This window comes from Sceloporus undulatus, chromosome 6 (genome assembly GCF_019175285.1).
Source record: "Sceloporus undulatus isolate JIND9_A2432 ecotype Alabama chromosome 6, SceUnd_v1.1, whole genome shotgun sequence".
Lineage (NCBI taxonomy): Eukaryota > Metazoa > Chordata > Lepidosauria > Squamata > Phrynosomatidae > Sceloporus > Sceloporus undulatus.
Window position 1 is genome coordinate 141,657,592 of NC_056527.1, and position 16,333 is coordinate 141,673,924.

The 16,333-nt window shown below is 39.8% G+C and overlaps 1 protein-coding gene across 1 annotated transcript in view; it reads right to left on the minus strand.

Moving 5' to 3' along the window:
- TMEM45B (transmembrane protein 45B) overlaps positions 1-2,135 on the minus strand; it is a 38,096-nt gene extending 35,961 nt beyond the window's left edge. The window contains exon 1 of the mRNA XM_042475157.1: positions 2,081-2,135. The gene's annotated coding sequence lies outside the window, so the exon portion shown is untranslated. The remainder of the gene's footprint in view (positions 1-2,080) is intronic.
- Between the last annotated feature and the right edge of the window lie 14,198 nt (positions 2,136-16,333).

Below are 16,333 nucleotides of genomic sequence, written 5' to 3' on the forward strand. Positions count from 1 at the left end.
AATAAGTAATTTTAGCAATTGTCTTCCTGCTGAGAGAAAGCTGTCAAAATCTTCAGAGAAGCCTATCCACAATTCAGGACTTATTCTGCACAAAATTCACAAGTGGATGTTTTGTACATCAAACAGCCTTTGCTCAACTGAGACTAGTTCCTGACGAGTTCAGATCAGATCATGGCAACACACCAGTCACATCACATCAGGATTGTTATAATGCACTTTCTATAGTACTACCTGGCTACATTTGAAGAGTGCTTAGAAACTGTAATCCTTCCCCTCTTCTCTCTCTCCCCTCCTCCTCTCAATTACTACTACTATTACTACTATTTTCTCTTCTTCCTTCTCTTCTCCTTCTCTCTGCTCCTCCTCCTTTTCAGACTATATAATAATTTTATTCTGCTTGTGTCTTTAGTTCTACATTATGGTTTTACTTATATAACATATATTATGTACTGTCTTTAGGTTTTGGTGTGACCCAAATCACATTGAAAGCTGGCATGCAGATTTCAAATGGAATAAAGAACCTCTATCAACAGAGACAGGATACTATTCGTAGCCCCACTGAATCAGTTGTTGAATGGTGAGCTAACATTTCTTTAAATCCCTGCAGGACTATAACCCCAAATTTCAGATGCAGAAAACAAAATAAAAACAGAAGCAAAAGACAAAGGCCATCACCGTTATCATCCTCCTCCTGACCTCCTTGCAAGTACCTTTGAGGCCTTTGAGTGGTTGATCTTGAAAGCAATGAATGAATGAATGAGTAACTGAGCCTTCCCTCTGATTTAATAATAATAATAATAATAATAATAATAATAGGATTTATTTATATGTCATCCAATCACTGGGAATCCAGGCGGCTTACAACAGAGGGGATAAGAGATGGTTCCCTGCCCTCAGGCTTACAATGTAATATAATCATTCTATGGAGCATGGAAAATTAACAAGATGGACCTGATCTCCTACTACAGCAAAGTAAATATGATATAATAGGCATCATATAAATCTGGTGGGATGACTTTCATGATTGGAATGTAGTAGTATTCAGGTATCACCTTTTGCAGAGAAATAGGCCAAATAGGAAAGGAGGAGGAATAGCATTAAATGTCAAGGAAGTTTACACCTGTGAAGAGATCCAGGACTTAAATCCTGGAAGCCAAATGGAGAGCATCTGGGTAAAAATTAAAGGGGAGGGAAACAACATGTCTTGACTACAACTGCAATCATCCCCACTATGTTTAGTTCCAACTAGAATGAGAGCTTTGAATCAATGGAATTTGCAGAAAGTTTGGCTCAGTATTCAACATATGTACTCTGGTTGGTGGGGCTACCAACAGCATTCAGCTTGTAGCATCTCTTTATGTGAAGTTTCTCTTTATGTATGTATTTCAAAGTCTACCTGCCAGCTTTCAAGATGAAACTCTCTAAAGGCAGTTGTTGTTGTTGTTGTGTACCTTCAAGATGTTTCTGACTAATGGCATAAGGCATCAGGAGATTTTCTTGGCAAGATTTGTTCAGAGAGGTTTTGCCATTGCCTTCCTCTGAGTTGGAGAGTGTGACTTGCCCAAGGTCTCCCACTAGATTTCCTTCATTGAGAAGGATCTGAACCCTGGTCTCTAGAGTCCAGTGCTTAAACCACTACACTGCTCTGGCTCTCTAAAGGTAGAAGGCATCACATTGAGAAAGAGTAGGATAAAATTACTCTTATTATAGTAAAACCTTGTACAAGAACCAAAATGGCAGGGGACGTAATTTAGAAAAATACAGAGCACCACACATATCAGTTGGAATTAAATTTAATGGCACATAAATTTAATGGGACTTACTGTTGAGCAGTTGTGCATAGGATACCACTCTTAACAGTGGAGTAGATTCCCAGAGTTGGTTTAATGTGGCCATGTTTATTGCTTTCAATGGATGAGAGTGCATAGATTGGTTAGGGAGTTCTTTGGAAGCAATCTGGGAACCCACCAGGCAGGGAATGCCATGGGATATGAATACAACCAATTGATTATTATATTAATGCATGGATATGCCCCCCCCCCCAATCCCCATCCAGAGAAAGCAGAGGCTGAAATTTTACCTGGATCTAGCAGGTTGTTTCTTCTGACAGATACTTCAGATCTCAAAGTCTACCTGTTCACGCAGCAGGTGAATGCATATGTGATAGCAAAGCTGTAAAGGCAAAAGGAAAGTGTGCCAGCAACAGGACATAAAAACTTCATGCTCCACCTTCTGGGGAGGGAGGAGTAAATGTAAGCATGAAAGGAGTGCTGGCTGGTTTTCAAAACAGATACAAATGTTCTTGTAAAAAATAGTTTTCATGCCAGAATATTTGCATCCTAATTTGCAATCCCTCTCCCCCTCTTTCATTCAACCAATTCTTATTGGGTATGTTTTCTTTTAAACCTGTGTGCATAGTCTATTCAAGCCCAGTTGACTATCCTACTTGTTTGGATACATTTGGTCAATACCTGGGAAATAGCTAAGAAGCTTCTTTCCTTCTAGTTCCATGACTAGTTTACCAAACTTTTATTTTCATCCAAGGCTTGGAAGGAAAGCAAGAGAAAAGAGATTTTCTTTTCTTGAAAAAGGTATGCATTTTCCAAATATAAGCATAACTCAAAGATGCTTTGCAATTAATGCAAGTATTCTGTCATTTGCTTCCATAAGTGTTAGCTGTGAAGGGGAGAAAGAGGTCTCTAAGTATTTCTCAACACATTCCAAGGAACCAGAGCCATTCACAGGATTTATTTTATTAGGTTTTAAAACATAAAAGATACAAAACTAAAAAAAAAATATCTTAACACACATAACACACACAACGCAATCCTACATTAAACTAAAAAGCTATCCAAATTACAGTATTCCTGATCCGCTTCTCCCCTGCTACAAAATTTAGACAGTAAACACCTTATATGCTGGCTGTATGCCGTAATACACACACACACACACACACACACACACTCACACACACACACCTCTTAAATGCAAACCCACTAACATCACACTTCCCAATCCTGAAAATACAAATGTTCAGTATATATAAAATCTCAACAAAGTGATCTAATTTTTCTAATACATCTGACCCAAATAGCTTTAGACCTGTTTCAGCAGCCATAATCCTCCCTTGTTTCCTCCTCATGAAAGACAAAAATGGATCCCGATCCTTTTTAGAAGTGACCAAGGATTTTTCTTTGATCGAAGTCACAGTCTTGTCTATTTCAGCCAAGTCAAGAACTTTAATAATCCACTGTTCTTCTGCAGGAGGACAAACTGTTTTCCATTTCTGGTCCAACAACAGCCTTGCTGCTATAGTTACATAATGCAATACTTTGTCATTTATATCATTAATTTTTCTTTTGATATGCCCAATGAAACCAGTTCTGGCCTACATTCAATACTCCATTTAAAAGCAGATTGCATTTATTTTTGTATTAGTCTCCAATAATGTTTTGTTTGATCACGCAATGACCACACATGGTGGTTTTTATATAGGGGTGTGTGTTTTATTGTATGTTTTTATGTTAATTTTATACTGTTTTAACTAGTTGATTTTAACTGTTTTTAAATTCTTATTGTAAAGGTTTTTAAAATGTTTTTTTTTAATCTTGTGAGCTGCCTTGGGTCCCTTTGTGGGAGAAAGGTGGCATAAAAACGAAATGAAACAAACAAACAAATAAATAAATTGTACCTTCTTGTACCCCATATTTCCAGCATTTGTTTTTAACTCTTTTATACATATTAGACCATTTTTCTGGTGTTAGATACCATTGATACATCATCTTATAATTGTTTTCTCTCTCATATTATCATAACTCTTTCAGGCCAATCATCCACATTTTCTCCCACAATCCTATATCAGTGCTATAGCCAAAATTCTGGGTCCATTTGACGGTTAGAGTTTTTTTGCATATTCATCTTTCATTTGCATTTTCTATAACATCTTCTACCTTTTCCCAATTAAATGTTCATTGTTGGCACATGAATTCAATTCAAACTCCGGGTTTTTTTAATTTGTGAAACCCCCAAAGTTTTTAAAGCAGTTTTAAATCTTTCCAGTAATTGCTTATGACGATACCAGTGAAAATCAAACCCCTCTCTAGCCAACTCCTCCTGAGACATAAACTTAGGTTCCTTATTTTCCCACTTAATAAAATCTTTATAAATGATCGAGTTTTCTTCCTTTCCTTTATCTCTTCTACGCAAAGTTTGCGGTGTATAGAATCCCAGAGTGGAATTTTTGGTGACAATTTTATTTTATGTGGAGAGATTTTGTAGCACCTTTGAGACTAACTGATAGAAAGAAATTGGTAGCATGAGCCTTTGTAGCCTTCAGCCTACTTCCTCAGATGCATTTGGTGGAGTGGAAGCCAGGCACAGAGATATATATGCCATTGGTATGTGATTGGCACATGGAGCCCATCTCACTGCAGAGAAAATATATTAGGTCACCACATGCCAACATGGGGTGGGGTGACATGCCACTAAAAATTAATAATAATAGGATTTATTTATATGCCGCCCAATCACCGGGAAATGAACAGTAAATCCCATGCAGTTAATACGCTTCTGATTGCACTGCAGTCTTTACAGCCCAAAGAAGGAGAGCAATGGTGACTCATACCTTGGAAAAGCTCAAAAACAATAAATTGAAGTGAAGACAATGATTTAAAGGGTATAGTTCATCGCACGTGGCAGTTCTGTATAAGTGTTTAAAAAGAAAACAAGACTGATGGACTGATGACAAAGTAAGTATGACTAAGCAAAGATTTCCAAGTGCATTTCAAAAAAACACACTCCCAAACAATTGAAAGAAATTCTATACCAGAGCAGAGTTCATGTGTCCCTCTGCACAGAGGTGCTTGGAGTGTAATGCATGAAGAAGCACATATTTTAATAAGATACATAAAAGCATGCAAGCAGTTATGGTATAGGAACAGGAAGCATGAAATAAGGCCAAATAATCTGTTTACCAGCTGCTCTCCTAGCTACCATCTGGGGCTCCCAGCGTATTGCCATAGCCGGTGTAGCCTTCAGAAGAAAGGTGGCATGGCATAGCATGGCGGCTCTCCATCATACTCCTTAATTGCCTGGTAAAAGGCAGTGCAGAGGACTTTGATCTTTGAGTTCACCTACTTGGTGGTCCTAGGGAACCCCTCCTGGCCTTAAAGGTGAGATATATCTCTTTAGATATGCCTATTAGGCTGGGAGGTGGACTGCATGACCTCCAGATCAGGTGTCCTCTCCATGATGTCAAGGAGGACATTGACTTCCTGCCTTCCCCATAGTTCCCACCTTCTTGCCACACTTGGCAAAGAAAGTGCAGTAGGTAGGCCTTGGATGGGAAAACTTCCAAGCAGTAGGTCCTCCAAAAGTTTCCTCTGAACACTAGATAGCACTGTAATGGAAGCATAGAGTAGCACAAGGAAGGGATTTTTTAAAGTATGCACAGTAGCGAAACTGAAGACTTCACCCATGCACAGTCTCACAACCAAGTAAAAACTCCTTTCACCATAACCATTTTGATACATGGGAAGTTTGATTTACAGCATACTCCATCATTAAAGGGATATACAGAGATGCAAGAGGGACAGAAAAACTCGACTGATGAGGCAGTACCTTTCAATATACGCTAGACATCTGTAGCAGTACTTTCAAAGTGAATTCATGTGACCACATGTGCTCTGAAACAGGAAATTCCCAAGAGAAGACACATAGGAAGCCAGTATCTTTCTAAATATAAATCAGTTTTAGTGGTTATTTTGCCTCACTTTTACAAAGTTGTGTGACCACATAGGTGCAAAACGGTGAAATGGCAAAGGTCCAAACATCAGAAAACAGGAAAAAATAGGAGTGTTGCATTGTGTGGTCACATGATGACATTAAGAATATGATATCCGTGTGGGGGGAACATAAAATCCAGAGCCTCTTAAATGCAAGTCACAGAAATATAGGTGTTTTTGAGGGTATCGCAGTAGAGATGAGGAAGCTGAACCACAGCAGGACAGCAGTGGAATGTCAAAGTAAATGCAAGATGATGAAGGCCGAATACAAGAAGATCTGGAACCACAACAAGATCAGTGGAAATACCCTGCCTCATGTCTATACTATCAGGAATTGGACAAGTTTTTGAATGATTACAGGAGTGTCTTCCCAAAAAGACTTACGAAAAAGCCTTGTTGTAAAAAGGACTGTTCAAGTAAGCAACAGTGTGCAAAGCACACATGCCATGGTGGTTCTCCATAGATGCATCACAAATCCTTCCAGAAGATATGTGGAGTGAATGGTTTATGTTTGGCTTTTCCATGGTACCCAAGTAGGGGGATGGCTTTGCTAAACGACACAACATTGCTATGTGGTGTGGTGCGCAGTGTCACACCACCATACGGGCAGAGTCAGGGCATGCGTTGTATAGACACCATGCCCTGACTCCACCTCCAGGATGGCCTTAATGGCTGGTCTGCACAGGTCCATAGTCCTTAGTCAAAAAGAGTCATCCTGTGACTCAAAAGTCAGTTTAAATAAATTTCTTTTCCACTCAGTTCCTATCAGTCCCATTTTCTTGGCATTTGCATCTGTTTTTCTGGTGTTCCCGCAGAGCTGGAGGGGAAACGTTTCCTATGCAAAATGTAGTAAGTGAAAGGATTTGTAGAATTTCAGGGTTTTTGAGGGTGGCATAGGAGAACACAGTCTCTCTGGGGGGCTTCAGTTTTTCAGTCAGCACTTCTTTCTCCTTTCCCGGAATCCAAATTCTTTCTTCCGGGGTAAGGTTAGCTAAAGAACAGACATTTTATACCATTGCATGGCAGCAGCTGAGATGTAGGGATTCCCAAAGTGTCTGTAAGACAAGAATTTTTAGTGGCTAAGAGTTCAGCTGCAAATCCTTAAGGACAGCCAACTTAACCAAAAACTGTTGAAGAACAGCTGGGAGGGGATTTCTTTTAAACATATGCTGCTTCCTAACACTGACTTACTGTACAGTTTTTCTTGTAATGTGTTCAGATGGCCCATGAAAGTCAAACTGAAGACAAGCCGCATGGGACTTCAGAGGTGTACATTTCTTGGTACAGTCTTTCTTTAAGCTTTGTTTTTGTTTTTATACATATACATAGAAATCTTGGCAAATGGATAGAATCTGATAACATAGGTCAGAGTCCTCTATCTCTGTGTACGTTGTGTAACTTTATGTATACTTATTTATGTAACAGAGGTGCTAAGAAACTCTGTTAGTGGATTGTGAAGCTCTGTAATAAGACACTGGGAAGCCTGTCTTGATGAGCATTGGCCATTGGGCTCTACCAATGTGCTTCGGCATGCCCTAGCCAATGTCCCAATGGACAATGGGACAAATTCACATTGGTCCTGCTTGTTGTTAGCATATCCTACATCCTTTCAAGAACTAGCTGACCCGTGCCCAACAAAAATAGCTTCTAAAGTTAACAATAAAGCCTTTATTGGAGGAATGGAGGAAAAGGTCTTACTAGGAAGATTCTCTTTGATGGGACTGTATTTGCTGATGGGCAAATACAAATACAGCAAATAAGTACAATAACAAATTTCATCTCCACCCCACAAAGTCAAAAAGCCATTATGAAAGTTTATTCCCACCGCTTTAGTTTCGCACCAAACAGATTCTCAAAACAACTTGCATAGACAGTTTTCAAAACAATAAATTATTTCCTCATACACTATCTCTCCTGTCTCCAGAGTGTCAGGGAAAGAGAAGTACAGTATACCAGTTGGAGAAAAACAAATTGGAAGGGAGGATTGAAATGCCACTACTAGTTCCCCCTCTGATATGGACAGGGGAGGAAGGATTCTGCTAAGAAAACTCAGGCCGAGGAAAACAAACTATGGGCCTGAACAGACAGGCCAAAATAAAGCTGCTTCGGGTCACTTGGGAGGTATGCTGTTTAAATGACACACGCATCGTAAGAGGCCAGAAGCCATCCCACAGCTGCACTCCAATCATTAGGACTGAAGCGTGGCTTTGGCGCATCTTCTGGCCTCTTAGGAAGCATGCATCATTTAAACAGCATACCTCCAAAGTGACCCGAAGCAGCTTTATTTTGGCCTGTCTGTTCAGGCCCTATGTTTGCCAAGTGCGTTAATGGGTCAGTGCTATTTGCTGTATATTTTCATGTATAAGTCTAAAAATTTTAGTCAACTTATCCATGGGTCAATCTAAGTACTGTATTTTAACTCTTATCAAAACAGGAACCCACCCTTGGTGAAAAGCAAGAGTGTAATCTGTCTTGGAAGCACTGACCCCCTTCCATTCTCTCATCCATCCAGTCTTTGGTGTGAGCACAAACATATCTGCTGGGACTTTGTACATCTTTTGGCATTGTTTTCTTTTGCTTCATCCTTTAAATCCCTTGTTATATGCCCCTAAATTTTATCCTTGACTTATCCATGGGTCATATCAAAATCCATAATTCTGTCCCACAACCTTCCCACGATTTATACATGAAATCAATTTATGGTCATGTATATATGATAGCAACGAAGCAGTGAAGGACAACTGTCTGTGATGTATGAGCACCACCTTCTGTTCAGTTGGAAAAACAGCAGCTCTACAATCAGTTGGAAATTCCAAATTATAATATTATTCCACATTTAAACACACTGTAGAAATAATCCAGATTGAGAGATAAATATAACTGGCCTGGCTCAGTGCTCAGTGTAGTTTTGTGAGACATGTAGCCTTCTCTATCAGAGAGCTCTGGTGCCAGAATAAACTATGATTCCTAAGATTCCCTAGCACTGAGCCAGGGCAATTGAAGCAGTTTTAAACTGGATTATTTCTGCAGTGTGTTTTGGACTGAGGTCCTTCTCTTTTATTATTTCTCCTCCCCCCCCTTGTACACACACACACTGCATTATAACATAATGAATAGTTTTGTTTCCAAAACATTTCTGAAAGAAGAGTTGCTTTTTTGGCAAGTTCCTTTGGAGTGGGTTTGCCATTGCCATCCTCTGAGGCTGAGAGAGTGTGACTTGCCCAGGTCCATGAGGGTACTTTCAGACAAATAGCCCACAGTGCTTTTTATTTAAGGCATTCATCTCTCACCTCTTAAGTAGAGGTTATGCACATGTATATTTTGTTTTGGATGCTGTGCAAGGGACTAAGCACTAGCCCTGCGGTACTATTGCTGTTGTTGAAATGGCTGGTAAAGAGGGGGAAGTGACCAAGCAGTGGGAACTGCCTCCCCTCCCTGATGCGGTTTGCTAGTGAGTGAGAAAAGGAATGATGACCTTATTCCTCTTCCTCTGTTGCTGGAGTACTGCAGAGGTATGAAAGATAGTACCTGCTACTCAATTCATTCTTGCCAATTGCCATGGGGAAGGGGAGGCGATGTGATGCAGGATTTAAGCTCATGGCACAATCCAACCAAAGTTAAAAGCCTTAAATACCAACATGGCACAGTGGGTTGAATGTTGGACTATGACTCTGGAGACCCTGGGTTTGATTCCCCACTGAGTCAGAAAACCTACTGGGTGACCCTGGATAAGTCACATGCGCTCAGACTCAGGGGAAGGCAATGGCAAAGCACCTCTGAGCAAATTTTGCTAGGAAACCCCTGTTATAGGTTTGCTTTAGGGTCACCTTAGGGTTGCCATAAGTCAGAAATGACTTGAAGGCACACAACACACACAGTGGGCATTTAATAGGATAGGTTTGAGTATATGTTTTTAATTCACCTTCAAACTGCGAACTCAACAAGGATCATGCCCTTAATCATAAAAAACCCCAAACCTTCCAATCTTCCGATCTTCAGTAGGTATCTGTTTCACTTTATCATGGATATGGGCCAAATAATGCATTTAGCAACACAACCAGGATACAAAACCTCTCCTGAACTTCAGTCAGCAAACCTGCTTCACTTTCCTAATAATATGCTGTTTTTCCAGGTACAAGGGGGGTTATTTTCTCATTGAAAAAGAAAGCTTTACCACTTTATTCTGTCAAAAACAGATAAGAGGATCTGAAATAGTGTGCTAGTTTTCCTCAGGTGATCCAGCAATGTCCTTCTGTGTATTTCAGAAGGAATTCCCATTTAAGATAATGCTTTTATATCCCTGTACTGGGGTGGATATAGCTCAGTGGGAGGGAGAGCACACAGATGTTTAGACATGGAAGTCCCAGGGTCAGTGGCCTGCCTCTCCACTTTAAGAGCTCTCTAGCTGCAAGACTAAAAAGGGCTGGGAAGTTTCCTAATAAGTTACTTTGACGACTAGTTATCTTGTACAGCCATGAGTTGCAACTGAGGTTCCTTTGTTGTCAATAACAGCCACAGTTATACTTTTCACACTATTTTTTACTGGAACAGGGGAAAGGTTTGTATTTGTGTGCATATGGCATGGCTATGCATGGTAATTCAAAGAGAGGAATGGGAGAGAAGGAAGGGTCACAGCTTTGTAGGGTCTTTTGCACTTTTCTCAGAATTTTCAAGGTACCATATCTGAAGTGGCCACTTGAGGGAACCAGACAGCATTTAGCCCTGGATTTTCCCAATGCTGCAATCGGAACAGGCTTTAATATCACTCAGTGCTTCATCTGAAGAAGTGAGTTTATATCAGTGCTAAAATGAAAACCAGTTAGTCCATCCTAAACAAGTAGCTTTGGAAGGAAGAAAGAGATGCTGAGAAGATGGATAGAAACTGCTTTCCAATGATCCGAACTTTGTTTCTTCTACAGTGGGGGAACTATTTGAGATAATGCAAGAACTAACTTTTATTTTGTTCCTTAATGAATTTGTGTCAGTTTAAACCATGTCAATGTGTAAACCATGTAAACTAAATAATGTGTTTATTTTTATTTTATTTTATTTTTAGTTTATATCTAGATAGCTAGATTGCTGGATATTGCTTATCTGATTTATGCCAGTTTGAATAAGGCATGATGATGATGATGATATTTATTTCTTACCCAACTCTCCCCCTGGATAGAGGCAGGGAACAACAACAATTAACATGTCAGTTAAAACATATCAATTAAAATATATATCAGTTTAAAAGGACACACATACAAGTTAGGCAAATGTCTTCCTCTACTCCATCTGCTGCAATTCCTCTCTATTACTCCTTTCCCACCTCTTATTCCATGCATTGGATTGCATTATGTGACTGTTTGGCACAATCCAGCAGGTCTGCAAGCAGTGATACAGTTGTCACCCGTTGTTTAGTTGGGTTCTATTTTAAAACATCCATTTCACTCTAAGGTCCAGGAGGGAGGGAGGGAGACTGAGAAGGAGGGATGAATTCTGGCAAAGCCCAGCTGTCCAAGCCCAACACAAATGGACTCTTCAAAGATCCTTGACTGGTGTCTCAGCGCCAGCCTGTCCTGGCTACGAAGGCAGGGAGGAGGGAACAGAGCGGCAGGGCTGGCCAGGGAATGAGCCGTCGGGCCTTGCTAATGGTGTTTTGACGTATTGCTTCAAGCATAATATCTCCGGCTTGGAAAGGTTCAGAAACAGCTGTTCAGAACCTGATGGTGGTTGATGGAAGAGAGAGGGGTGAAATGGAGGTGGTGGGTGCGGGGGTGGCGGAATGCAGATTAATGGGGGACCCAGTGTGTTTGTGCACAGATGCACTTCATCTGACTGTTAAGCAGTTTAATAGGAATCCAGCCATTCTGCACTTTTCTGCTTCCCTTGGATAGGAAGTCTGGTATAGGGAAGACAAAGCAGGACAGAGCAAAGCTTGAGAGGAAAAGTATACTTTTGGATGCTATCTCCCAGATTCCCCCAGTGGCCATGTTGCTTAGGGCATTTTGAACACTGAAGTCCAAAAAGTAATGGTTTGCATTCAGTTTTGCAGTTATGAACTTGTAACCTACAGTAATGGATCCTTGTCTGCTCTATATTCAGTAAGATTATCTGGCTTACAGTGATCCTAAGGTGAACCTATCCCAGGGTTTTCTGGGCTAAGAGCATGTGATTTGCCCACAGTCACCCAGTGCGTTTCATGGCCAAGTTGGGAATCAAACCCTGCTCTCCAGAGTCACAGTCCAACATTCAAATTATGCGCCACACATTGCTCTCCCAAATTGTGTGTTTCCCACAAGGCATAAAAACACCCATTCCTTAGGTGCGCATTCTGATTAAACAAATTGTATTTGGTAACTTCCCAGGTTGTTTGAAATGTTATGTCAGTAATGTTTATATGACATTTTTAGGCACATTTTCTTTTTATGCCTCCAGACAGCAAGTGTGAAAAGTAATTCCATGAGACATTAGAAAGAGAAATGTTCTCCCCATTTTATATAAAGTTGGATCCAGACTTCCTTACCTCATGCTAATGTATCCCATCCATGTTAAAATTGATTTTTCTTACTTTGCCATTATTTTATTACAACCATTGTAGCTGTTAACAAAAATGTGTAGTCCAAGGTATAACTGTGAATGTGTGTGTATGTGTGCATGCTTTAGGTTGCCTGTTGATTTTTGGTGACCCCATGAATTTCATAAGGTTTTCTTAAGCGATACTTAGTAGTTTTGGTAGTTTTGCCAGCTCATCCGGAGTGGGAGTTTGTGCCAATTTATGCCTCAGTATTTAACATTACATTTTGATGCATTTGCCACTTTCATGTCTCCACTTTTGTCTTATTTTTTAAAACAACTTCAGTAGAAAGTCAACACATTTTGGTTCATTTGTGGAAGTCACACTTGTCATGGAGTTGCAGTGCCAGATATATGTGTGTAGCACATTTTCCTAGATGTGTGTCAAGGTGTGTAGCACTCTTCATTCAGTCTTCTTCTGTCCCCAAGTGTCTCCTTACATTAATTAATTAAAAAGAAAACAATTTATTCCTAGAAGTATAGTGCTCAAGTGATAAAATATTGATGCTACAGTGCTCTTGCTGCATTTGTTTCCAGAGCATGATCACCCAACCAGGGCCAAGATCCTTCTTCAAGGTGATGGGAGTAGTGTAACTTTACACTGACCGAGTTATGTGCTGATTGTGCATTAGTGAATTACAACATTGTGCGACTGAGTACACAAGCAAATATGAAATATGTAATTGCAAAGCACAAGTTGTGTTTGCATATGCCATGTACCATGTGTACCTCCTTTGCAATGCACCCCTGAATCGCATCTGCCACTCTGTTTCCTCAATCTTCATATGAAAATTGGTTTCATCATGGAACAAAAATGCCCAACTACATCTAGACTTCCACAAGTCACTAACAGGATGTCAGCCGTAGACTCCCTTCTCTCTATTATCGTCTCCAAAGTTCATGCAGGACGTGTGTGTGCGCATCACTCCAAAGAAACAAGGGACATGCTACAGTTTACCACTGAAATGGTAATTTTTAAAAAATACAGTGGGAACTATAAACAGAAAAAGACCACATGATGACTCCAAAGCAGAAATACACCTGGAACCTTATGCCAATGCTATACTCCACTTGCAGTGCTATATTCTACTTTAACTGTCATGGCAAAATCCTGTGGAATTCTGTGGTTTTTAGTTTGCAAAGGCAGCAGAGTTTTCTGGCTGAGAATTCTAAATGTCCCTCTTTAAATTGCAAATCCCAGGATCCAATAGGATATTGCCATGACAGTTGAAGTGGAATATAGCACTTTAACCATGTAATGTGATAAGGATCCTAGAAACGAAGTGGGGAGGAGGCGGTGTTGGACACAGAGAGACCTCCACGGAAGCTTACAGAATTAGTGCTAATGTTCTCCAGATTTTTTTCCCTAAAAATTAAAAGCCTACAGGAGGAGAAAGACATTTTCCTGCAAATGTTTTGCTCAGGGAGTGAAGTAGGGTCAGAAGGTGAGCTGCAAAAGGACTGTTTGGGATTGCCTAGAAAGCAAAGATGGGTAGCGTAGCCTGTATTCACTACCTAATCCTGATAGCTCCCCCTTGTCTTTCTATTCCCATTTGCAACTGGTAGTCAAAGGAATGATCCTACTAGTGTAGGAAGACTCCCACGTTCGTACACGCACTTTAAATGGAGCACGGAAGTTGAGTTGTGGGTAGAACATGAAAAGTTAACACTCACAGAAGGGGATGCTTCAGATGAGATTAACTGTAGCAATAGGTGCAGTCATGGTTTTAGGATTCAAAATGCTCTAGAATGTATTGGGACAAAGAAAAGTGGATGCATTCAGCTAATGAAGAAGAAAGTGCAGTAACTGGTGGGAATTACTGTATATGTGACTCGAAAAACATCATTTTGATCTGGGAAATAAAATTATTAGCAGTGGCAACTAACACATGCCGACACATTCAGAAAGTCTGAAGTGAGAAAGGTCTATTGCAAGAACTCCTTTAAAATTCTGTTGTGTGAGCATAGTCAAAACAATGGGATTTCTCCATCAACTATAGAACTCTCTCCATTTTAAACTTTTGAACCCAAATATCAGTATGTGTGTGTGTATCCATGCAGTGAGTGTGTTTCTGAAATATGCAGTGATTTTTGTTTATTCTGATGCCAACAGCTGGCCAGATGTTAGCCAACCAACTGCATGTGATAGGAACATGGATGCTGGTGTTGACATGTTTAGAAGAGTCCCAGCTTGGTTGGGTCAGGACCTGAGTTTGCAGGTGGCTCTAAGAGAAAAGAGACCTTGTTTCAGTAAAAGCTCTGAGCAGAAGCCTCCTGGGAAGGTCCATGGAAAAATGGCCGAATGATGGATTGCTCTGGGAGCAGGAAGAGAAGGAGAGGTTTCCATGCATTTCTTCCATTTTATTCCTGAAGGAATCTTTCAAATATGCCATCAATAAGAATTAATCCCAAATGTCATTGGTAGGAACATCTGAGCCTTTGATGAGAAGGAAGCTTCATATTTAGGGTTGCAATACCTGCTTATAGGGAATATGGAGCACAATATCTCTGTGGAATGATGTCTGGTAATGCTTTCTGGTATTATCGTGGGTCACACCAATGCAAGATGGGACATCACACAAAGGTTAGGAGACATTGTCCTCTACATCTTTCACTGAAACCTGACCTGACAGAGAGACATAGCAGCTGTTTGCTTTGTTTCACCACATGGGCAGTGATTCATCATGCATTCATCGGCCATTTGGTGAGATCAGCCTTTATGCGATGTATATGCTTCCTTCGTTCACTCGGCAGCAGCACTAGAAGAGGTCATAAAGTTCACACAGCATTGTGTATAATTTTAAAGCATTGCACAAAGCACTGACATTTAGGATTTCATATCAGAAAATGTGCTGATCTCTGCACACATCACTTCTTCATGTCTGGTAAAAAGTGATCATTGTGAAATTAACAAGTGGTTCAATAAAGAGCAAATCATATTTTAAGGAATCAAGAACTCTTGATCATCTTGCCATCATCACTGAGAGAAGCATGGCATTGTTTGGATGGTATATAATTAACAAATAATGTTAATTGTGCTGAAGATTTAATATATTAGCAGTTAAAAAGTTAAACCATTTGGTTCTTCAAATCTTTTGGACTTCTATTTCTAGAGGCCTTAGCCAGCATGGACCATGATGAAGTATACTGGAAGCGGAAGTGTAAAATATCTAGAAGGCTAAATGTTATGAATCACTCCTGTGAACTAACTAAAGAAGACTTCACTCATTGTTACTTACTATAACATGGAGAGAGATGGCTCCCAGTCCAAAGATCACACAATATTTGTTTCTCTAAGATCTTCAGCTCTCAGTCTCACCATCATCCCAAGCATCTCTGGTGAGGACAAAGTCTCAGACTTTGTTCCTAAATTATGAAACTGCTTTCCCAAAGAGGTCCAGTTGGCCCCCTCCCAGCTCACTTTCTGCTGGCAAATAAAGACCTTTTTATTAAAGGAAACCTTTTTTTTAATGTACACAAAGGATAAATGTAAAGTTGAAGGCTTTCATGGCTGGCATCCATAGTTATTTGTGGGTTTTTCGGGCTCTGTGGCCATGTTCTAGCAGAGTTTATTCCTGACGTTTCGCCAGCATCTGTGGCTGGCATCTTCAGAGAATAAAGTTTTAAAAGGATAAAGTTTTAATGGGGTTAATGTTTTTATGTTACTGTGTTTTAAAGTAGATTTTAATACTATTTTAACCTTGTTTATAATGCTGTTTTAAACAGTGATGTTTTTAAATAGAAATTTTGTTTGTGTTTTTGTTTTTATATGAACATTTGTCACATTTTAAAAACATTGCATTGTGCTTTTAAAATGTTGTGCACAGCCTTGGGATCCCATATTAGAAGAAAGGTGGGAGACTAAATAAATAAATAAATACATCAGCATTCTGAGGGTCACATAATTAGTTGATTATTATTATTATTATTATTATTATTATTATTATTATTATTATTATTATTATTATTATTATTATTGGCCAGGATCA